The sequence below is a fragment of the Pezoporus flaviventris genome, unplaced genomic scaffold (assembly GCF_033815535.1).
Source record: "Pezoporus flaviventris isolate CSIRO_AGI_PZ_B2104156 unplaced genomic scaffold, CSIRO_AGI_Pfla_v1 ptg000093l, whole genome shotgun sequence".
Taxonomy (NCBI): domain Eukaryota; kingdom Metazoa; phylum Chordata; class Aves; order Psittaciformes; family Psittacidae; genus Pezoporus; species Pezoporus flaviventris.
The window spans coordinates 4,025,920-4,049,176 of NW_026892641.1; the positions used below are offsets into that span (position 1 = coordinate 4,025,920).

Sequence of the window (23,257 nt, forward strand, 5' to 3'; positions counted from 1 at the left end):
GGTAGATGTTCTTTCATTAAACCCACCACATTTAAATTACTCACAGATGAGACTGAAGACATGAGGTTAAAAACTTAATTGACTAAATCAATTGAGACGCTGAGGGCTGATTATATCATTTAAAATAAATGTAATATCGGCCATCAAAACGGGCACAATCTATTATTTCATATCAAAAGCCATTATTCAAGAAGCACAAACAATATCCTCTCAAAGCCCCGGTGGATTTAAGAGCATCTCCCTGCCTGCTTGCCTCTGATTGTTTTTCTTCCTCTGCAAACTGGGCTGGAAGAAACAAGCAGGAGCCCCCCCCCACGACTCCCTGAAATCCTGCATCTTTCATAGCATCAACCAGGTTGGAAAAGACCTTTAAGAACATCAAGTTACCCAGCAAAGACTGGGCCCCTGTGAGTTTTAAGACTACAGTGGGCCAGGCACAACCACCCTGCCCAACCTCATGTGCCCTTTGGGCTGGACCCTCGTGTTTCTGTATCACCCAACTAAAATGTGTGTTTCACCCAGATTTTTCCTAGGGAAAACTCAACACCAGCACTTGGAGTAGTGGAAAACCCTCTCCACTCACCATAAATGCCCCCCTTCAAAACCCTATGGGGTTATCCAGGCTCTATCTGCCACCAGCATCATGCCCATGTCAAGGGACAGGAGCTCAGTCCCCAGTTCAGCATCTTGTGGATGAGATAGCCCTAGGACATGACATCCACTCTTCAATTCCTAAAACTCATCCACCCAGAGGTCTAAACATCACCCCCTTCGTGCTCTGAATGAGCATTAGCCAAAAGCCTGAAAACCCTTCAGAGAACAAGCCCTTTCCATGGAAATCCAGATCAGCTTGCAAATGATTTCCTAGCCTGGACTGGGACCTCATTACAGCCTGGGTGTTATCAATTATGGATGGCTCTGGTGGCCCTCAAACCCAGGCTCTGGTGCCACAAGGAACTGTTTGCTCCACGCCTTCAAACCTCAGCCCCTTCATCTCCTGCTCCCCATTGATGGGCAGGAGGAAGGACCCAACCCCAGCATCACTAAACCCCACTAATTGCAGGGGAAGGCAAGGGATAACCCCACAAGCCTCAATAACATGAAGAACATGCAAATCAGCCCCTGGGCTCTCAATTACACCGATTACATTATAATTACAAGCAAGGCCATCAAGGGGTTCTCAAAACCTATGGCTGTTCTTCAGGGACCAGTCAGGGAAAGGCTCCTCTACTGCAGGAAGAGCACATTTGTATGCATGCACCATGTGCACGGAGAGAGCACGGCCAAAACAGGGCTCTGTGCTTGCAGCAGGGAGCATCCCTCACCACCCTTCCCTCACCCCTTCACCCACAGAGCCAGGCATGCAATTCGGCCAGCCATTCCCATAGGGAACAGGCTGTGGGCTCTTATCCACAGGTCCCAATGTCCCAAGGGATAACCCACACAACCTGGTGTCCACAAGGGCTCACCCAGCTGCCAGAATGATCTTTTCCCAGGGACCTGCCAGATGAAGGGAGGATGATATGGAACAGGGGGGGTGTATCATAACAAGTCTCATCCTACCAGCTACTAGGAAGAAAAGTAACTCGATTCCAGCCAAAACCAGCAGGAAAAGGACAGCAGGAAAGCTCTTCATCACATGTGCTCCCAAAAAGCACTGTGCGATCAGTGTTAATGCAACTCAGAACATGGGACCTACTTTCCCAGACCCCTGACAGCCAAGTATTGGGGTCTGCACCTTTCCCATGCAGCCATCCGGTTGGATGAAGCACATTTCCTGCCCCACTGAGTGTGCCCCACAGCAGGGCTGCCTTACAAAGCCTTTTAAAACAAAAGCTAAAAGATCCAACCGAAAGCACTTTAAGAGCAGGGTTTGCAGGCATGATGCTCTCCATGTGCTATGATAAAGCAGCCTTCAGGACCCTGAACCAAAAGCAGTCCTATGCACGGCCTGAAACACCTTCCAAACACACGCACGGCTCCTTAAACCATCCCTGTCCCTTTGCAGGAGGGAGGCTGGTGGCAAGAGGCAGCGGGAGGGAAGCCGGTTCGAGTGGGATGCTGCACATCTGGATGTGCCAATCTCAGCTCGCTGACATCACTCATCCAGGGGGAAAACAGGCAGGAGGTGCCCTGCAGCATGGAAACAAGGGTGCTGCCTCCCTGCCTGCTCCCCACCGCCTCACTGGGGCTGGAACCTGCGGGTGCTTTACAAAGGGAAGCTGGAGAAGTGTTAAGATTCCCAGCACGGCCTGGGAGGAGACATCCCCAGCATCCCGCTGCAGCACGAACCAGTGCTGCCAGGTTAATTCCCTTCCTCAGTTCATTCCAGCTTATTAAAGCCAGCAGGCACCCTGCAGAGGATTCATTACCTGTGTCACTTGAAGGCAAGGCTGGGCCTTAATGAGCCTAGCAACAGTGGAATGATGCTCCCATCACCACCCTTGATGGCTGGGTCTGTGCTGGATATGGGAAACCCCACAGCCCCATTCCCACTGGCAGCTCTATAATAAGTTTTCCAAGCTCCCAGCATTCATCCAGACATAATCCTGCTCCCATTTCCTCATCTATTCCTGCTTTTCACCAGCCCAGCTCAGTGCTCGCCTCACTTTTATATGCTGGGAATTACTGGTAGAGGGCAAAAGGAAATGGATTTGGAGCTAGGTGAGTGAGCACGCTCCTAGCCAGTGATATGGCAGCTGCTGCAGCGCATCTTCATCCCTTTAAATAGGTCCTCCTGCAGAGCCAGGCTGGCTCTATAAAAGAGATATCTCCTAATTAATCTGGTCCTTCTCCATCACTGGTCAAACACAGCTGGCAGGTACAACATTGCAGGAGCTAACAGAGGATGGCAGGCTTGGGGTAGCGAGGCAGAGAGCAAGTGATGGACTTCAGTACAAGGACCACACTCTACGCTTCCATTACCAACCCTTGCTGGCACCTTCCAGCACCAACCTGCTTTTTTCAGCTGGTTTCTAGCCCTTCCCCTCCTCATTTTCCACTGTTATCCCTTTTTTCTCGCCGGGTGGCTATTTAATTTGTTGTATTCCCTGCTTTCCCTTTCATGAGCAAAAAAAAAAAACCCCTCGCATCTGAGCTTTTATTTTTTTGTCTCTTTCTCCCTTCATTTCCCAAAATCTTTCTTTTTATAGGAAAAAAAAGGAAAGAAAAAATGGGAGGGAGGATGCTAAAGGAGGCAGGAGATGAAAGCAGCTTTTACGTACAGTCACAAGAGGAAGGATGCAAAGAGGAGCAGAGAGCAAGCATCAGATGCCACTTCTACCATGATTTCAGCCCTACAGAGGTGATACGAGTCAGGAAGCAGCATCCAGGGCCTGTGGCAGAGCAAAAACGTGGCCAAAAGCACTGTGCCACCCAAAAAGCTGGGGGAGAAACACACTGGGAATGCCTGGGAATCACTTGCCTCCTGCATGGAGCTGGGTGATGTTATGACCTTACCTTCTGCCTTCCTCCCCAGTGCTTTTACATACAGCCATCATCTTCTGAAGCAGCTTTGCTCCGCCTCCTCACACTCCCCTCTGAAGCCCTTTTTGCTCTCAGAAGCAGCATTTTGGGCTCCACACACCTTGGACCACAAAGCAAAATGCACCCATTCACCCCGCAACACCTCGTCTGCTCAAGCCCAAAGCAGGAGGAATATTATCTGCATGAGAGAGGACGTCTCCAGCATCATCTTTGCTGGTGATCACAGGAACAGAGGCAACACACAGAGCACAGAAGGGATGCAATCCCTCATTGAAGCCTGAGCGAGGAGTCATCATCAGAGCCCAGCTCTGGCAGCCAGAGAGTGTTTAAAACCAGTGGGAAGGTTTGCAATGCAAACAGGGCCACATTCACCCCACGAGCCCTCCATCTCCTCAGGTGGTGCTGTGGGGTGTCACAGAGGACATTACCAGAGCTTGCCTCAGGTACAGGGGGAAAAACCCAACCATGCATGACCTAACTCACCCAAAGCACCTGCAGCCATCCTCACCAGCACTAACAGCAGGGCTGGATGGCTTTCCCAGCCTCCAAAAGGTTAAAGATGCCATCAGGAAATCAAAGTAGATGACACCTGCGTGTCAGCATCATCCTACCTAGAAGGCTGCATGCCTGCCAGGATGCCCAAGGCAAACCTGCTTGCTACTGAGTGCTGTTTAATCCTTGCTGCTGGCCTTCATCCCTGGGCTTTTACCTTCTCTCCTTACCCATCAGACTTTAAAGAGCACCCTGCAGCTCCAGTGATCGCTCTCAATTGCTGCAGAAGCAGGAGATGCTTGCTTTTAATGAGCTCTCCTATAGAGATGGGGAGCAGTGCTTGAAGAGGGATGGATGTCACAGCTCTGCCAGGCTGGGACCACCGGAGACGGCAGCATCAGCTTCCACCAATGCATCCGTGCACATCTGGATGGCTTGGACACCTTTCCCTGCTCACTCCCTTTGCTTTCTAGCCTGGGGCTCCCTCTGCCTGCCACCATCCTGTGCATGATGCCTGCTGTCCCCAGGGCTGCTCGCTGGGCTTCTGTTGGGTATCTCAGCCACCCACTGTCCTGCCATGGCACAGGGATGGACCTTCTGCAATGCTGAGGTGTCTCCCTCTGACCATACCTTTGAGCATCACTGCTACCTCCCTATGGATCCTCCTTCATAGGTGAAATAAGCCTCTGAGAACAGCAGATCTCCTGCTCCAGAGCCACCGCAGGGATCTGTTGCCAGCTCTAGTTTTAAAAGGACCGATGCTGTTATAAACACCCCATGAGAACTAAATATCAGTAGCAACTACCTGGGCTGAAGTACAGCAGACTGCAGCTACCCAAGAGCTTCCAGCAGGAGCATGGACGCTGGGCAGATGGCATTTTGGAAGGCAGGACTTCCCAAAACTCACCCAATGCTATAACCTTGGCTAGGAGAGCCACAAAGGGTAACAGCCCCTCTGTATGGTTAGAGGTGGGGTATCAGCCTCATGGCAGGTCTTATCCCTCCTCCCTCTGCACACCTGGGGGTCCCATGGAGCAAACCCAGTTTGGGGCTGTCCCCTCTCCCTGATGGGAGTCAGAGCATCCCCAGTCCTGTATCAAGCTAAAGATGGGATGTGAATTTCAAAGTGCCTGCCAGCGGGATGTGAAGTTTCCAGGAGGGAGAACATGATGGATTCACCTGGAGCATCACGGGCACGGAGCAGAGGGTGACAACTTCTTCACCATACATCCAGCTGTATTAAACATTTAAACTTGCCACATAGATCTAAAGGGCTGTTATTTATGTTTGCAAGGGCTGATCAATCACACGTGGCCCCAAAGGATGCCAGACCTTTAACTACTCTTCTCATTATGCCTGTTGTGCCCAAGCTGCTTAATATTTCATCCACATGGTTCCCAGGCAAAGCTGGAGTGGAATCTGATGTCCTGCTGGAGCACAGACCTGCCTTTGGCTTTTTATCAGCTCCTAATCAAGCACAGAGATGAAGGGAAGAAATAACTCCTATCCTCCTTTCAAGGTAACAGATTGGGCCCTCTCCACACCTTGTGTGCTCCAGGGCACATCCAAAGAGCTGAGGATGCAGAAGGGAATGCCAGGACTTCTCCAGCCTGGACACACTGGGGACTGATATTGCAGTCGGGAGGATGAGGATGCTCCAAAGGGCTGGACTCATCTCGCATCTTGCAGAAGACACAACCAAGCACCCTCAAAGTGCCTGTTTGGGAGCCAGCGGCACTAAGCACCTAAATCTCTGCCTGTTACATCTATTGGTATGCCCAAACTTGTCCCAACCTCCCCTACTTGGTCCTCATCACTATCCCAATGGATGCACGCAAAGGATGAGCATCGAGGACCAACGTGTGCCATGCAGCCGGGAAGTGATGGAGCTCCCCACGGGACAAAGCCCCTTTTCAGCTGAAGGCTGTATTATTCCAGCACGTCTCTTTTGTGCACCAGGGCTAATTGAATGGTGCTCGTGGTACTAAGGAGCCCTCACAATCCAAGACCAGAGTCAGCTGGGCCTCTGAAATCATGTAATTTTTTGCATGAGTGAGTGTGCAGATGTAAAAAAAGAAAAGGAATAAGGCAGGGGGTGGGGAATTAGACCCTTAAATGAATCCATTATTGACAGCGATGAATGGTTGGAGTTACAAAGCAGCCAACAGGGAATTGTCCCCCTCCAACCACACAGGGGACCAGATACATCCCCTGATCAAAGCTGAGCCCCCCAGGAGCAGAGCTTCTCTGTTAGACTTGCTTTGTGCAGGAGCAATAGGATCATTAGCAGACCCAGAGATCATTATGGAAATGAGGAGCTGGCCGTCACCCCTCCAGCGACGCTACCACATGGACCAAGAGGAAAAGGGTTGGAAAGCAATTGGGAGAAGGGAAAGCTGAAACCTGCCTCCACCAGTGCCACAGGGAGGTATTGCAGACCAAGATGCCTCTTCCAAGAGCTGAAGGAGCACACAAACACTGCTCCTTAGCACTTCTCCATACAATTCCTTTCCGGGTCTCCCAGTACCGCCACAGCCACCACTCCTATTCCCAAGTCGTGCCTTTGTCCCTCTGCATCTCAAGTGGATGACGATGGTTCCCAGGCCCTATTTCTGCATCTGAGCAAGCACCACAGGCAGGAATTCACCCAATTCACCCCCATCTCTCAGGCCTCGCAGCCAAAACCCAAACTTAAACCTGCTGCTGAAGCTCTATAAGACCGCAGTTGCAGAGTATCGCAAGGGCACATCTAGGTAAGATTAATAAAGCCTGCATTGGATTGACAAGGACGAGGGAAAAGGGGACTAACTGGCTGTGGTTATTATTCCAGGCACACCAAACACCCACATCAGGAGGAGCAGAAAGAGTTTTCACAAGCACCACGGTCAGTTTTTTAGCTCCAGACTTATGAATTTTATTCTTAGTGCGCTTTAATTGCCCTTATGAATTAAAAATGAACTCGCTCTGTGCTGTGTAAAGCGGCTGCACACCCCCCCCCCCCCCGAAATACTGCACTTCAACTCCTAAACCCACTTCAATCACACACGCACACGCTGGGAGCGCTGGAAATTGCCTTCCCAATTCCATTGCACCTCAGCCACACTTGGACGTGTTTTAAGTCACTGCTGGGCTGTACAGAGTGACATTAATGGAGTGTTTATGAGCTGTCTGATCAGCTTCCCACTGTCTTTATTACTGGACATCAGGGTCTCTGCAATGTCCCAATTAAACGGAATCAAAGAATACTTAATATACCATAAACTGGTGGCCCGGCCACTTGAACTGATTAACCAGCTGTTCCATGTATCTGGGTCCCTGTTAAGTGATGCTGCACAATCCGTATTGCCCACACAGCTCCTATATCCTGGGAAGGTGAAGGGTTTCAATGGAGATTTCTAGGAGAGGCTGAGGGAAGAGCATTGGATCAGGATGGCAGACTCAGCGCCTTGTGTTTCAGCCCAAAACAGGATGGTGCAGAGAGACAGAACGAGTTATGTGAGGCATAATTCAAACTGGACATCAAGTCATTTCGTAGGTCCTGTTATATTTAACCAGCTCCAGTGGAGGAAATAACCTAGATCACTGAATCCTTCCATCTTAACACCAACATCTTAAAACCTCCTGTCTTCATAATAAGAGAAATAAAGAACCTGCAAAAACCCATTGGCAACCTAAGATCAGCTCAAAACACAAAGAAGGACCAGGAAGACCTTTTTTGGCATTCACCTTAGCTTGGATGTAAGGTGCAAGTGCAAGATGAGGATGCTCCATCCGTGACAGTGTTCAGGGCCAGGTTGGATGGGGCTTGGAGCAACCTACTCTAGTGGAAGGTGTCCCTGCCTGTGGAACTGGATGAGTTTTAAGGCCCCTTCGACACAAACCGGCCCAGGATTCCCTAAGGAAAAGCATCACAGGACCTGGCCACGTGCTCCCTGCCCCCAGATATCCAGGGATGCCACAGGTCTCCTCGCTCACGTAGAGCTCTTCAACCTTCCTCCTCCCAAGTGGACTCATCACTGGCATCATCCCTCCCATCAGGGCAGCACAGAGCACTCATGCACAACAGACCATCACATCCTCAATGCCAATATGAGTCCTTCCAGGATGAGCAGCAGTCCCATGTCCCCTGCATAGGGCAGGGCTGGGGACAGAGCAGGGATTTTACAGCTGCAGGAGTAAAGATGCTCCTGCCGTCTTCAGGCTCGGCGGTGACACCAGTTGAGATAAAGGAGAATTAAAGGTACAGAGGAGAACTAAGCAGATCCTTGTAGATTGGAGCCGAGCAAGATAAGGGAGCAGTGATGAATATAGATGCATTACACCAGGACAATTCAAAGCACACGCAATTTTGGCGGATGGCAAGAAGCGATAGCGCCATGTACTTACAGTCCCCAAGTGACTTGCGAAGCCAAGGTTCCCCCAGGCCTCAGCCAGCCAAGCTCTAAGGGGCAAAGAAAACAGCCTGTTACAAATCAGGAGCATGTAACCTCAGCAGGGAATGCTGGGGCTTTACCAAGGAGGGAATCCCTCAAGTCTCAGGCAGGAACATTTTTACTCGCTGCTTGGTTTACAAGGCATCGGCAGAGCGCGGTTATCAAAGCCTTCATCTCCCCGTCCCCGCTCCTAAATGGAGCAGTCAAGGAAAATAGTCTAATTTGACAATTTTCACTTGGTTGAAATGATAGGTGGAGGAGACATGAAAGGAGGAAAGCGTATTATTCACTAGCTGATAAATTATCCCCATTATAGGCAAGGCAAATCTGAGATGCTGGGGACAGCACACATGGGTTTGGCAGCCATTAAAGGGCTTTGCTGCTGTGCTGGGGAGAGGAACCCTCTTTCCCTGCTCATCCCTTGCCCATGAAGCCACAAGACAAAGCCAAAGGAACACAGGGCAAATGGCTGGCCCAAAACTTGTTACTGCTCCTGCCACCTCCAGGTACCCCATTGCTCCTGCGAACGGCTTCATCTCAACGCCACTTTTGTCCTTTATCCTCCTATTTCATAGGATCCCAAATTGGTTTGAGTTGGAAAGGACCTGAAGAACATCTACTTCCAACCCCCCTGCCATGGGCAAGGACCACCAATTCTCACAGCCCCACACAAGCACTGGTCCAGGTATTGATGCCCTGCACCTCCCAGCCCCAGATGATGCTGTAGATGTGCAGGGGACAACACGCATCCCCTAAGGGGACACCCCTGCCCCTCAGAGCAGGAACCTGGGAGCCGTATGAATGCAGACACCCCTTTCCCACAGCCCTGGACCCCAAACCACCATCCCCATGGCTCAAACCCACCCCGCTGCATTCATGAATTCATTCCCAAAGTTCTCCGTGTGCTTGAGCGGGTGCCTGCTTGTAATTGCTGGCGGCCAAAATCTGTTCTGTTTTTTTCTGGCTGAGGTACCAGGCAATCATCAGCTGTAATTATTCCGAGTCTTGTTACAGATGGATCTCCGAGCTTTCAGTCTTAAACAGAATTCATTATTCAAATGCTGTCTCCAGCCTTCTGCAGCGGGGTGGGCACAAGCGCTGCCGGCCCCCCGCAGCCACCGCCGCCACCAAATGCTTGTGGGGAAGGTGAGGATGATGGTGGGATCTGCTTGTCAAAGCCACCCCGCTGCTGTTCCTAACACTGTTCCCACCCAGCACGTGGTTTGGATCCCGGCAGGCCCCAAGGAAAACGTGGACTCCCAAAGGGAGGAGGGATGGGGGCTGCAGGTTGGGGATGCAGCGAGCATCATCCCGCATGCAGACAAGCTCCCAGCGCAGCTCTGCCTGTTTCCAAGCTCACTTTGGATACATGACAGCACCAGAGAGGAGCGCCAGGGGCTCAGTAGTGACTCAAAGCACCAGAAAAAGGTGTTACCAGACCAAATAGCAAAAGCAACACTGAAAAGCAAATCAAGCTGAGCTTTCCCTTAGTGAAACCATCCATTTCAGCAGAGCTTCCAATGCAAAAGAAGCAGAACTCCCAGTTTTGCTTAGCACACACTAACTTTCTGCTTTCAAAACAGACGTCATTTCTGATTCTAAAGTGCAATAAAACACTTCAGAAGTTTCCAAAGTTTAATATCCAGAGATCCTAAAAACACACCAGAATGAAAACATCCCCTTACAAGCAAAGCACGTACAAGGATGGCAGTGGATACAGATCCTTCCAGTGATGCTCAGGCACCAGCTACCCTGAAAAGCACTGAAAAGCCCCAAGGACCACAGTTTACAGCCCAGCTGTGAACCTGTTGCCTTATGGACAAGCCAATACATCCCTGCTGGCCCTTGCAATGCTGTTTGCACATCCCTGGAATATTCACTAGGAAAACACTTCAAGATTCCACAGCATTTTGGGTTTGGATCCCAAGCAGGAGCAAAGGCAAGGAGCTCTTACAAAATGCAGTTCCTGACTCCTATGCATTAAAGCAAAGTTCTCCCTTGCCTGCATCCCAAGAAGCAATTCCCTGCCTTTTATAGGCTAAAACCCATGGCACATCCCCTGGCTACTGCAGCCCCAACTCAGGGCTGTTGCCAGTCGGAATGGGAGCAGAAATCCACCTGGAATTGTGTGGGCCTGCAAATAACTTATTGCAGGGATAGCTTTGTGCGTGGAAGCAGATGGTGCAGGATGCAGCTAGGGGGTCATCGACATCAGGTTAATAGATATCAGCTTTATAACAATATCCAGATTTGCAGGGAAAGCATCTCATTTCCTTCCAAATATCCCATTTTTGCACGGAAAAGGCAAGCAGGGGCAGCTCCCATTTCAAAAGTCAGCATTCCCTGCAAGGGATTTCAATATGAATTATTTCCCCCTCCCAAAAAGAGCTTTTCTAAGCAAGTTTCCCAGGGGGACAGGGACATTTGTAGCAGGCAACAAAGTGTTGCTAATCTCCTGCATATCCAAAATGGAAAACACCACTTCCTGGTGGGATTTCTGCTGTTTCCACTTTAATCTCCCCATCCCTCCTGCTACTGTTTGTATTTTTGGTGTGTCTGTTTGAAAAGCAAACAGCATTGCCTACTCCTGCGGCTCCCTGCCTTTGGCTTTGCTTTACATCTATTTGTTTTGCTCAACAGTTTAAATGATGAGTCCCTCACCCTGCAAATACCTTCTTGCACATGGATGCACGGAGGATGTGCCATGGTGCAAGAAGAGCCCTCGAGCCCCCAAATTGCAGCCAAATTCATCTCAACCCCGTCTTCAGCCATTAAAGAAGGGACCTTCCTGATACCCCATCCCAACACAATGACCCATTTGCTCCAGGCCCAAAGGTACCAGTTCACATCAAGGTTGGTGAACCTGGAAATGGGATGGGGAAGGGATGGGAAGAGGTTGGGGAACCCAGAGGCTGTTTCCATGCCTGGGAAGGGAAAGGATGCTGACATCAAGGAAGGAAAAATCCCCTCCTGCTCCATCCCAGTTTCCACCCCACCAACCATCACTGGTTTAGGGTCCAGACATGGAAGTGCTGGTTTGCACCATGCTGAAACACTTCCAAAAGACAAACCCTAAAAGGAATCACCAACCAAACCTCATTTCCTTGCCTTCAATGAAAACCTAAATAAACCAGGTGATTCCTGATCCCTGGATTTATGGTGATTAAAGGACTCCAGTGTGAGCCCAAATATGTGATGCTTGGGGTGCAATCCCAAAACCAGAGGGTGACCTATAGCCAAAATGCTGCCAAATCACAAGAGGAACACATGGAACTGGGAGGAAGAGGGGCAAAATCCACCCCACTGCACACAGTGGGTGCTGAGGTACGCACCCAGAGCTGACCCTGCAGGGTGCTGTGGGTCACACATAGGACCCTCCCAGAGGCAAAAGGCACCCAAAGCTCCCCCAGGAGGGATGCTGTGTTGCGGGTTTGGGATGCAGCCTTTGTGTGGCTCAGGAAAAAACAAAAAGCCTGAAGAAAGGCAATTAAAATATTATAATTATTGGCAGTGGAGTATTTGCTTTTATCGGCTCCTGTTGGAAAAGATGCAAATCGAGGGGATTTTAGCATTCCAGTCAGCCCGGCTCCCTCCTGCAGGGCTGGAAACACTTGCTTCAGTCAACTTGGTGATGCTGGGTTGCTGGTTTCCCTCTTGTTTTTGCCTTTCTTGATGATGAATGTACTCACACTCCCTCCCTGGTAGCTGAGCCCCCTTTGTTTGCTCCATCTTCTCTCCCTGCTCATCCCAATTCCTATACTGGGATGGGGATACCCCTTTCCTTTGGTCTGTCTTCTCCCTGTGTTCATCCCAAGTCTCATACTGGGATGGGAATGCCCCCTTCCTTTGCTCTATCTTCTCCCTGTGCTCATCCCGAGTCTCATACTGGGATGGGAATGCCCCCTTCCTTTGCTCTATCTTCTCCCTGTGCTCATCCCAAGTCCCATACTGGGATGGGGATACCGCTTTCCTTTGCTCTATCTTCTCCCTGTGCTCATCCCAAGTCTCATACTAGGATGGGAATGCCCCCTTCCTTTGCTCTATCTTCTGCCTGTGCTCATCCCAAGTCCCATACTGGGATGGGGATACCGCTTTCCTTTGCTCTATCTTCTCCCTGTGCTCATCCCAAGCCGCATACTAGGATGGGAATCTTCTCTCCCTGCTTATCACAAGCAGAGCCCCACAACGGAATAGGGTTGTTCTCTTCATTTGCTGTATCCTCTCCCCCTGCTCATCCCACACAGAACCCCGTACTGTGATAGGGATGTTCCTTTCTTTCGCTTTACCTTCATCCTACGCTCATCCTAAGTCGCACACTGGGATGGGGATGCTGGGGTGGGTACAAGGAGATTGACATCCCCCTTGCCCAAAGCACCCAGGCTGGAGGGAAGGCAGCAGGACCCCTCTGCACCGGGACCTTGTAGGATGCTGCGAGGTGCTTGCAGTCGAATCAAGGCAGAGGCTGGGGTAATTCTAAGCAGAGAGCACCCTCCTCTGGCCAAATCATGGCTGGTGATGCCCAGACCCCCCCCCGTTCTATGTAAGGAGTGATGGCACAGTGTGATACAGCCCAGACAGGGGTGGGATGGGTGCTCGGAGGTGATGAACATGGATGCAACTCATTGCTGTTATCACCATGTCTATTAAGCCGAGATTAATGCGCTTTGTGGAAGGACTGATGCAAAACGAGCTGCATAAGCTCTAAGCAGGGCAGTGTATGTGCTCCGAAACATTTCCTGCTGCAAATCACTGCAGCTTTCCTACTATTTCGTTTCCCTTTGCAAGGAGCATTCCTCTCCTTGCACCTCCTAAGCCAGGTGGGACATCACCCCTATCCCTGCAGGAATACAGCCCCCCCAGCTCTAACGGAAGGGCCCTGGGACATCCCAAACTGGGTTTGTGCAACACTTCCCCCCATGTAAATGAAGAAAATTGCTGCAAGATTCTCCTGTTTGGAGCTCAAAAGTAGCAAAAATATATATTAAAGGTATCAAGAAAAAGAAAGGACTTTGTCCTTTATTACACTCCCAAAACAGCTTCATCCCACGTCCAAGCACCCCGCACAATGCAGTATAGAGGTACAGAGGTTTAATAAACTCTAAGTAAAGATAAGAGCACTGTTGGTGGTGTCTTTTCCCTGTCTTTAGGACAGGGACAGTCTTAAATGCAACCTTGGTAAGCGTTCTACAAAGTCCTAGTGGTGACTTCAGACACTGGGTTTGGGTTTAGGAAGGGCATCACAAGTATGGAGAAGGGGCACACGCTCCTATTCCTTGCTTTTAGCGCTTGTTTGGGGAAAGCAGGGAGCAAAAGGAAGGTAAAAGGCAAGGAAAACGGTTGTGTGGTCCATGGGGATAAATCCTGGCTGCATCATTCCCAAGCTGTAGCTTGGAGGGGAAAAAGGGGCATCACAGCCTGGCTCCAGTGGGTCCCAGCAGCACCTCCCCATGCCCCACAGTGCTCTCCCAGCCCCTTTCTCCTTCCATAGCCTCAGGGCAGCACTGAATAAGGCTCTTGTCCCACACCCAGTTTACTTAGACGGTAAAACCGACAATATGATCAAAATGCAAAGAAAAACCATTTCCTCCTCACCTCCTTCTTCCTTTAGGTCACATTTGCCATCACGTTCCACAAGAGCCGATTTGTTTCCCTTGTTTCTAACCCATTTCGCTGCTGGGCTCTCTGCAAGAAGAGCCAACCCTGACTTTCGAACTGGGGGAGCTCACCCAAAACCCCCCTTTCCTCCTCAAACTAACCTCTATATTAGGGCAGAAGCACTGGGTTGAGGATGCTTTCCAAGCAGAAGCAGCCCAGCTCAAGCCCTAAGAGCTACCAAAGCAACAGTCTGCTGGAAATGAACCAAACCAAGCCTTTCTTCTTATTATTTCTCTATTGTTTGCCCTTGTTGTGGAGAAATCTCTATTTTAACCCTAATTGTCTCCCGGGGGTCATGATTAAGGCATGGCTGGGTGATTTGCATTACAAATGCCATAGGGCTTTTGGTCCAGCCCTGATGAAGCCCGTTAACACACACTTGGTTTGTGAATGCCTCACTGCAGAAAGCTTCTCGCTCCTCCAGTGGTCACCAGCTCACCTTCCCCATCAGAGCAGCAGTGTAAAGGGGCAAGGCAGACACTCATGGGGGTTTATTTAGCCCTTGGGGCAAAACGAAGCAGCCTGGAGCTGTTTTCTCATCCTGGGAATGGAAATGGAGATGGCTCAACCCATTCTCGACTGGCTTTGGTTATTGTTCCAAGTGTTCTCACAGGTTGGAAGTAGCTGTAGTAATTAGGAGCCAAAGCTCTATTTAGGGAACAAAGCAGCTAACACAGGGTGAGATGATGTGCTCCAAAGTCACCCCCATCGACTTCTTCCCTGGTCCCAAACCCCGTTATTCATCCCAATTCATGTGGGAGTATAATGCCAGCTAGCTGCAAGCCCTCTCAGCATCACCTATAAAGAACCATCAGCATCACCTATGAGGGGCCATCAGCTCTCAACTACAGCTTGCTGAGGGCTGGAAACACAGCAGCGCCTGCATGCAGGTCTCACACACAGCTGTGATTAATACAACCATCCCAGTAGGAAAAACCCAAAATAGAGCCATAGTTTGGGGAATTTAAAAGTTATATTTGGCCTTAAACACAATAGAAAGGGATAATTACACAGCCAAAATACCCACCTTTGAAATATTTTAGATGAAATCTGCATATTAAAAGAATCCCCATGAGAAATCGCATAAAACGGCAAAAATTCAAGTGGAAACAAGTTGGTAAATAATGAATATGTATTAGAAAACATGAAATACAGTTTCACTTCCAAAGTAAAGGAGTTGCTAGGCTGGTAAATACCAGCCTATAAAGAGCACATCGCAACGCAGCCTTAGTTTAGGTGAGGTTTTGTGAAGGCTCAATCCAACCCACTCAGAAGCTCCATAAATGGCCTTTTCCATGGTTGTTTTGCAGATTAAAACACAGGGGTAAGGCCATCACCCTTATTTTCTTTATTACTTTGTATAAAGCCGCATTACCAGTTGCATTATAGCCTCGAAACTTGATGAAATGATCAGTTTTAGTGGGATTCCCACATTCCTCTTGCGGCATAGGGAACTTGGTGTGGTTATAGGTTATGAGAGCCCAGCACCAAGTGCCAGAGCAGGTTTAGCTCATGTCTTTTGTCCAAAAGACATATTTACCCCCAGAAACCATGAAAACAGCCCCACTGTTAGGTTGGAGAAAAGTACACACATACAAGAAAACAAGGGATTTGGAATAAACCAAAGAGGGTGATGCAAATCCCACTGGAAATCACCAGCTGGAAAAGCAAAGGGGAAAAATGATGTCTTCATGACATTAAGAGCTGAAAACTCATCCCCACCTCTAATTCATGTTGGATTCATTGCCTTCCACACATGCAGGGGTGCCTAAAGCTTGTATCCCCCCCAGTCACGTTGCCTGCTGCAGCCCTTCCCACATGGAAGCAGATCTCAGCTCTCACCAAAAACACCCATTCCCACCAGTAAATACCATCAGCACCCAACTCGAGCGAGCCTTAAGGCTTGCTAAAACCAACGAGGAAAGGCAAACACATACATACATTTTAAATAACATGAGTCTGGGGCTATTTTCTCACACCAGCAGCCTCTCCAGCACAGCTCACCACATCCCCCCTGCCTCCCCAGCATCCCTACCTGAGCCAAGCTCTGCCCAGCAAAGAAACACCTCCCAAAAGTCGGTTTTCTTGCCCAAACAGAGCCAAAAGCACCAAAGATCCAAGCCAAAGCACTGCAGCAGCAAGGAGCAAAACCCCCTGCACACAGCCATACCTAAGGGCATCCCTCCAAGTATGCCTAAGAAAGGTGAAGAGGAGCTTCCCCGTTCCCAAATGCAGCTGGTGAGTTTGCACCCCCTGCTCTATTTTACCCCAAAATACAGAGCCTTTGGGATAACAGGGAAAAAAGGGACGTGGTTTGGGGTTCAAGGGCTTCATAAGTGGACAAAATCTCCCTTCTGACCCCAGGGCTCCAAAATGACATGGAGCTTGGTTTAATCAAAGGTCTGAGCATCCAGAGCCCTGAACAGGCAGGGAATAGGGGAAAACAGGGCTCTGGTGTGTATTTCTTGGTTGCATTTCAAACATCATCTTATAGTTAGCATAGTAATGAAGTTAGACCTATCTGAGCCCATGGAGAGGAGCTGGCTCTTCCTGCTGCTGGTAGCAGGAGGCAGAAGAAGCAATAGTTCTGCACAGGGAGCATCCATGCAGACACATCTGGAAGCGAAGCATCACTGGAGAAAGCAGGAGGCTGAGCCAAGCCCATCTCGTGCCACAGCTTTAGGGCTTCGTGTGTTGTTGCTGGTGAGTGTTAAGGGCAGGTCTGATATCCATAAATCACCATATTACTCATTTCGAAGCATTGCAGGCTGACAGCTGTTACATGAGCACATTGTTAGGAGCTGTCAGGCAGTGATACATAGTGCCTTTTACAACATATGTTGACTCTTATCTAATGTTGTTCCGTAATTAGCCCCAGGGAGCAGGAATCTGGGCTGGGTGATCTCGGCTTAACCTTTCCTGCCTTGGGGAAAAGGGCAGAGCCGGGAGGAACAGGGACAGTTCCATGGATGCAGGAGGAAGCAGGTGGAGTGTGGATGTGAGTGGTACCCACGACCCATCCACCTGCAGAGGGAGCAGCTCCCAATGCGTTCCCATGTCCCTGAGCGTTCCAGAGCCATCACAAGAGGTAAAATAAAGCTCCCAGGGACATGGGAGCTTTCCTCCTGAATTCCAAGCTCAAAACATGGTCCCGGGGGTCTGGGATGAGGGGGAAACCCAAAGGTACTTCCATGAATGGATGGAGGGGGAAGGCAGGGGTGATTTATTGATGGGGATAGCAGATGAATGAAGGAGCAGATGGTGGAGTTAATGAGTGGAAAGGGCAGAGGGATGGACACAGAGACAAGGGAGAGATGGTTGTGCTTCTACCCGGATGAGGACACACACGCTCATGTCCTCCCAGCCGTGATGATGCCACCCATGGTTCTCAGAGCAAACTACTGGGAAAATGGGGAATGGGACCCCTCCTGTTGAGTGGGAGCAGGGTTTGGTCCCCTTGCATCAGCACAGCCATGCCCAGCATCTCCCTCTGGTCCAAGCATGGTGCAATTAGACTGGAAACAGGGACAGCTACAGCTTCCCAACCAGGCTGCAATGATTCTCCTGCATCCCATGGCTGCACTGCTCATACACACCCTGCTCACACCCCCTCCATCCACATCACCCTTCATGAGCATCTTTGCTGTCACCAACCACAACAAACCCCTCTCTTTGAATCATTCCTAGGCTCCTGCTCCACCAAACCAATCCTCTGAGTACTCCAAAGATGCTCTCAGCACTCAGCTTGATGGTTTCATCCTGCAAGGGGACAAACCCAAAGGGACCCTTGGCTCTGATGGGGACATGATCCGACTCCAGCAGCCTCTTGGGCTCTTTTCCCTTCCTTGCTGCAGCTGCTGGAGCTTGCAATGCAGGAGAGAGGAAATAAATCAATAAGACACAAAGACAAATACACTTTTCAGTGCTCGCATGTTGCAGCCAGTCCTCTGCATAAACTCACCAGTAACATGAAAATGGTGCTGGTCCTGCCGCATTGGCCTCAACGGCATCTCCTATGGATTGTTTTGGGGGTGTTGCAGGAGGCAATGTCCCCCCTGACATCCAGAAGGATGCTTATTCCCACTCAGGATGCAGAAATCCACCTTTCGGAGTGCAAAGCATTCACGGACCCACCAGAGAGTGAAAGCTGAGGTCTGGAGACCACAAGTGCCCATCAGAATCACTCCTTGGGGATTATAATCCTGGCAGACCCATGGACGAGCACAGACCGCTCCTGCTCCTCCATCACCCACTTCCACACCTTCATCTCCACCCCACACAAGCCATTTCCATGGATGTCTCTGGGAGGAAACCCCAGCCAGGCTTGGATAAGCTCTTACAAAACAAAGGAGCAAAGCCTGGAGAAATAGATGTTCCCAGTGTTTTTTCTCCCTGCAAACACCATGGATGGGTTTGAGCTGGGATTTTACAAAGGGAGATTTGAGGCCCATTTTCTTCCCATCAATCAGGCAAACACAACAGCGAAGGAAAGCACTGGGCTAAGACCTGCTTTTATGAGAGATTAGGGCCAACTTAGTTGTGTTTTAAGCTACTAAAAGCTTATAAAGCCCCCAAAGAACAGATTGCACACCTTGGAGCAACCTCCCGGGGCTCTGCTAAGAGAAAGTCAATGTAAAGTTAATGTGCAGCTTGCTTTGCTTTGCAAACAGCAAGACTGGACTGCCCGGAGGGGAGAGTTTAGTGGGGAGAAAAGGGGGTTTGGGTCCTCTGCATGGAGCCATGGAGCGCTGTTCACCCAGGAATAAATCTCATCCATTGTTATGGATGGATGTGAATATAAACCACCAGCTTCTCAGCTGGAAAAATATTAGGCACTACAGAACCATCAAAGGCTTGTTTCAGGCAGTGTGTGGAAGCCAAGGAGCTGGTTGGCAGCAGCTCCATTGAGGATGCTGCTGTTGGTACCGTCCTCGCTCAGCCCCAGCTGAGCTTCTCCTCATCCCAGGGGCTGCCAACAGCCGTTCCTTGTGCTCCTTCATCCCAACATCCGTGTTTCCTAGGATAACACCATAGGAGTTGCTGTCCCCACATAAATAGCTTAATTTCTATTCTATTGACTCTGGCAAACACAGTCTTCAGGCAGTGGCTGGTAGAGGAAAAGCACTAAAGCCCCAGAGACCAGATCCTGCACCCAGCAGTACAGTGAGAAGGGCTCCAAGCTGCCACCCTGGGGGGGGGGGTTAGAAAAGATCTTTGCCTCTTCTTGCCCCATGGAATCATAGTTGGGCCAAGAAGGGCAGATCCAGCCCCAGGAGGGGTTTCTGTTCTGCACATGAGCATCCATGCGAGCATCCATCCCTCGAGTTAACTCCATCCTGGATCCACCACACAGAGGGTGGGACGTGGCAGGAGCAGCATCTGCCCTGAGCAAAGCTTCTGATTTGTGGTCCAAGGCTCCTGTGCTGCTTGCTAATCAGCGGCCCTCCACATTGAACCCCATGGGCAAACCTTTTTCCCTGCCAAGTTCAATGCCACCCACAGGGAACGACAAACATCAATCTCCCACAAGCAAGCCCCAAAGATGGGCACCAGCCCCATCTATTAAAGCGATGGAGGATGCTGTCCACCTCTACCAGGCACCAGCTCCAGTGCAGGGGAGGGATTGCAGGAGCTCAGTTTGTGTTTGCTTGAGCCAAGGAGGAAAATGTAATTAAATGTGGTGTTGGGGCTTGAAGGAGCTGGGGATGGGGATGGAATATAAAGCATGGCTGCTTCCTGCAGATCAGAGGGCAATATTAATAAACCCACTGAGGGGGACTGGAGGATCAGCTGGTAATATTGATGAATGTAAAGCAAAGACAAAGCAGAAGGGGAATGCTGGATGGTAAAGCTGATAACAAAGCAAGGGGGACCACCCTGACAGCAGGCTGCACACAGCCCTGTGTCCTGCTTCCCAGGCATGGGGTGGCCTCAAGAGCTCCACAGCTTGGAATGAGGTGGATTTTGGCTTGACGGGCTGCTACCCTCATTGCTGCACACCCAAACCTGCACAACCCAGAGCCAGGTCATGATCTGGCGTCAAGATGGGCCTAGGAGCAAAGGGATGTGCACAGGATGGGGATGTGGAGGTGCACAGGGAATGGGATGCGCAGGGGATAGGGGTGAGCAGGGGATGGGGGTGATCCTTCCCGCATCCCAAGGAAGCGGCATCCTCTCCACAACCATCTCCACAGGCAAATCCAAACCAATGACAGCAAAAAAAAAGCCTCTTTTCTTTTTTTAGCAAATGTTTATTTATATCAAAATACAAAACATTTCTGAAGCAGGGTAATGTTACATGAGGAGCAAGTTAATCGATTCCAAAACCCATCATTCTCCTACAGCATGGCTACTTGTACGTAACATTGCAACACTGCCAGAACTTCTCTCATCGTGGGGACATTGAAAGAAAACCAACATAAAAAGTCAGTCTAGGAACATGCAATGGGACCGGCGAGAAAATCAAGTGCTCAGAAGGCCTTAAAATCCCAACAGGCAGAGACCGAGGGACCAGTATTCCCAGTAAGGCAGGGCTTCAAACTCACGTTGTCCAATTGGTGTTGGCTTTGAGCCTTTACTCATTAACTGACAACAGTCCAAGAGCCAAAGGGACCCAACTTTCTTGGCAGAGTGGGATTATTGCTTAGAGCTATCAAAGCAGCCCCAGCTCCCCGTCCACCCCCAAGGGAAGATGGGGAAGGGCAGGGATAGGGCTCGCAGGGCGAGAGCAAGGACAGATCTGCCTTGGCCAAGCCCTGCTTAGGTTGGGCTGAGCTGGAAGATGTAAAACCCCCATGGCAAAGGGTCTCGATGGGTTGTTATCCCCTTGGAGGTGAGCTCGGAGGTTGCCCAGGAGGAGCCATCAGTGCTCCCAGCGAGGTCTCAGTTACCTGCCCCAGGGCAGGCTTAGCACCCAGTGGGAAAGAGAGTTTGGGGTGAGGGACCCCCACTTGTGCCCCTCATCACGTACCTGGGGAGTGATGCTGCAATTTGGCTTCCCCTCCCTGCGGTCCCAGCCCAGCTCCGGGTAGGAAGCTGGGTATTCCTGGGAATGCCGAGCACGCCGCCACCGTCGGTCCCTCCCGATAGCATTTTAGTGGCCTTCGTGAGCACAGAGGCCGAGAGCAACAATTACAGATACAGAGAGATTATATAGAGCACGGAATAAGTTTCATATAAGGCTTTGGTACAGCACCATCATGTCAGATTTCTTTGTAAATCCTTTACAGAAAAAAAAAAGCTGACTGAAAAAATAGTGGTTTGTTTCTCTATTTTATTATTATTCTTTTTATTATTATTAATTATTATTATTATTTTTCTCTTGAGGAACATACCTGAAAGTTCAACAATTAACCCCCTAGTTGCCATCCGGGCTCCCCTCCAATGCTCTTTTTGCTGTGTGCAACTGCAAACCGAAACGACTCGACCCCAACTCCTCCTCGGAGTCTCCTTGGGATCCTCTTGTATCCCAAGGGGTGATACAGCCCACCCGGCTCGCAGCATCCATCCTGCCCATGCAGGCAGCAGGTCGCAGTGCACAAGGCAGTAGAATCAACACCACAAAGCTCCAGCAGCTGAGAGCTACTCATTGTTTAGTAAAAACCCAAACACCCCCCCCCCCCAAAAAAAAAAAAAGAACTAAGAAAGAGGAAAGAAAAGTCACGACGAGAAACAGGATGGAACCAGCGGTCCTAAAGATTCCTTTATTGTTATGGGGGGAAAAAAAAGGCAGTTCCACTGGTTCCCATTGAAACAGCACCAAAGAGCACCCTAATGTGTGTTATAGATCGGAATACTGGACATTCAAGAAATGGAAATGAGGTTGGATGGTCTTAGTCTTTCTATCCACAGGCAAGAAGTTCTTCCTAAAGAAGTGGGAAAAGATGTTGCAAGCAACCAGAGACCTGGTGGGTCCAGAAGAAAATCCAGCCTTAGGGAAAACACTATGGAGTTAGGAGGGAATGAAATCAAGAGCTACCTAAGGGAGATCTATGAGGGTTCAGAGACTCTACAAACCTAGCAAAGGGGAGTAAAAAGTCTGAGCTCCCCAGGGGAGACAGGGATGCACCCCTGGGAGAAGTGGAGATGCTCCCCATGGGATCCAGGGATGCTCCCCTGGAGCTCCAAGGATGCTCCCCAGGAGACCCAAGGATGCTCTCCTTGGAGAGCTGGAGATGCTTCCCAGGGGAGCCAAGGATGCTCCCGTGGGAGAGGTGAAGATGCTTCCCTGGAGATGCAGGGATGCTCACCCAGGAGAGCTGGAGATGCTCCCCCAGGATCCAGGGATTGCACATGTGCAATCTCTGAAAGCCCAAAAGGATGGTTCGAGTAACTTAGGGCAACTTAGATGTGTCCAGAAGGATTTCTATTTCTATGGGGCTTTTCCAAGCAGGAAAGGCAAAGGAACCGGAGCCCACACAGCCTAGGGAAGGTCCTGCAGCCCTCCAGGACCACAGGAGCATCCTCTGCCTGCTCTCTACCAGCCCCATAGATAAGAAAAAGGAGGAGTTTGGCCTTAAAGTGCATCTGGGAGGGCAGGAAGCAGGTCCAATGCCTCCCACCAAGCCAAAACTTCCCCGAGTGGAGACAGGCGCTTTCCCACCGCTCCCAAAGCAGAGCAGGAAGAGGCTGGAAAGGGGGCAGGAAGCAAACACACCCCCCCAAAAAGCAAGCTCCTGCCAGCAGGTGGATGGAGGAAGCAGGGCTGAGTGTACCAAAGGAAAAGATACGACCAGAGTCAATGATCCCAAGGGAAGCAGGATGATGGCGTTGGTGCAGCCACCCCTCCATCCCATGGCACATGGGGAGGAGCAGCTCTTGACGTGTCTGTTTGGCATCCAGAGGGTTAACGGTGGCAAATGTGCTTTGTAAACATCTGAGTTTTGTGTTTCCTTCTTCTTTTTCCTGTTTTTTTTCTGTAAGTGATTCCAGGGGAAATAGGGAAAGGAGAAAGCTGCCCCCCCCCCCCCCCCCCCCCCCAACCCACCCCAGCACTACCCCAAAGCCCCACTGCTTGGAGGCAACGCAGCCCCTCGAACCAGTGAGAAGTCTCATTCCTCCTCTTCCTCCTCCCATCCTTTGCCTTGTTTTAACATAGAAAATACTCACTTATGTATTTACCTCTAATAAATGCAAGTTAGTCCCATCAAACATGCTTTTGCTTCGATATCAAGAATTGGTGCTGAACAACT

At 50.1% G+C, this 23,257-nt stretch overlaps 1 protein-coding gene and 1 long non-coding RNA gene across 2 annotated transcripts in view; both read right to left on the reverse strand.

Annotated features, from left to right (window-relative positions):
- The window catches only part of LOC133281060 (opioid-binding protein/cell adhesion molecule homolog), a 332,189-nt gene extending 316,022 nt beyond the window's left edge, over positions 1-16,167 (reverse strand). The window contains exon 1 of the mRNA XM_061476212.1: positions 16,102-16,167. The gene's annotated coding sequence lies outside the window, so the exon portion shown is untranslated. The remainder of the gene's footprint in view (positions 1-16,101) is intronic.
- Positions 16,168-21,376: 5,209 nt separating this feature from the next.
- LOC133281001 (uncharacterized) lies at positions 21,377-22,665 on the reverse strand. Its single transcript, XR_009747338.1, has 2 exons — positions 22,316-22,665; positions 21,377-22,181 (listed from the first exon to the last, which is right to left on the reverse strand). It is a non-coding gene; the product is annotated as an uncharacterized LOC133281001 (long non-coding RNA).
- Positions 22,666-23,257: the final 592 nt, after the last annotated feature.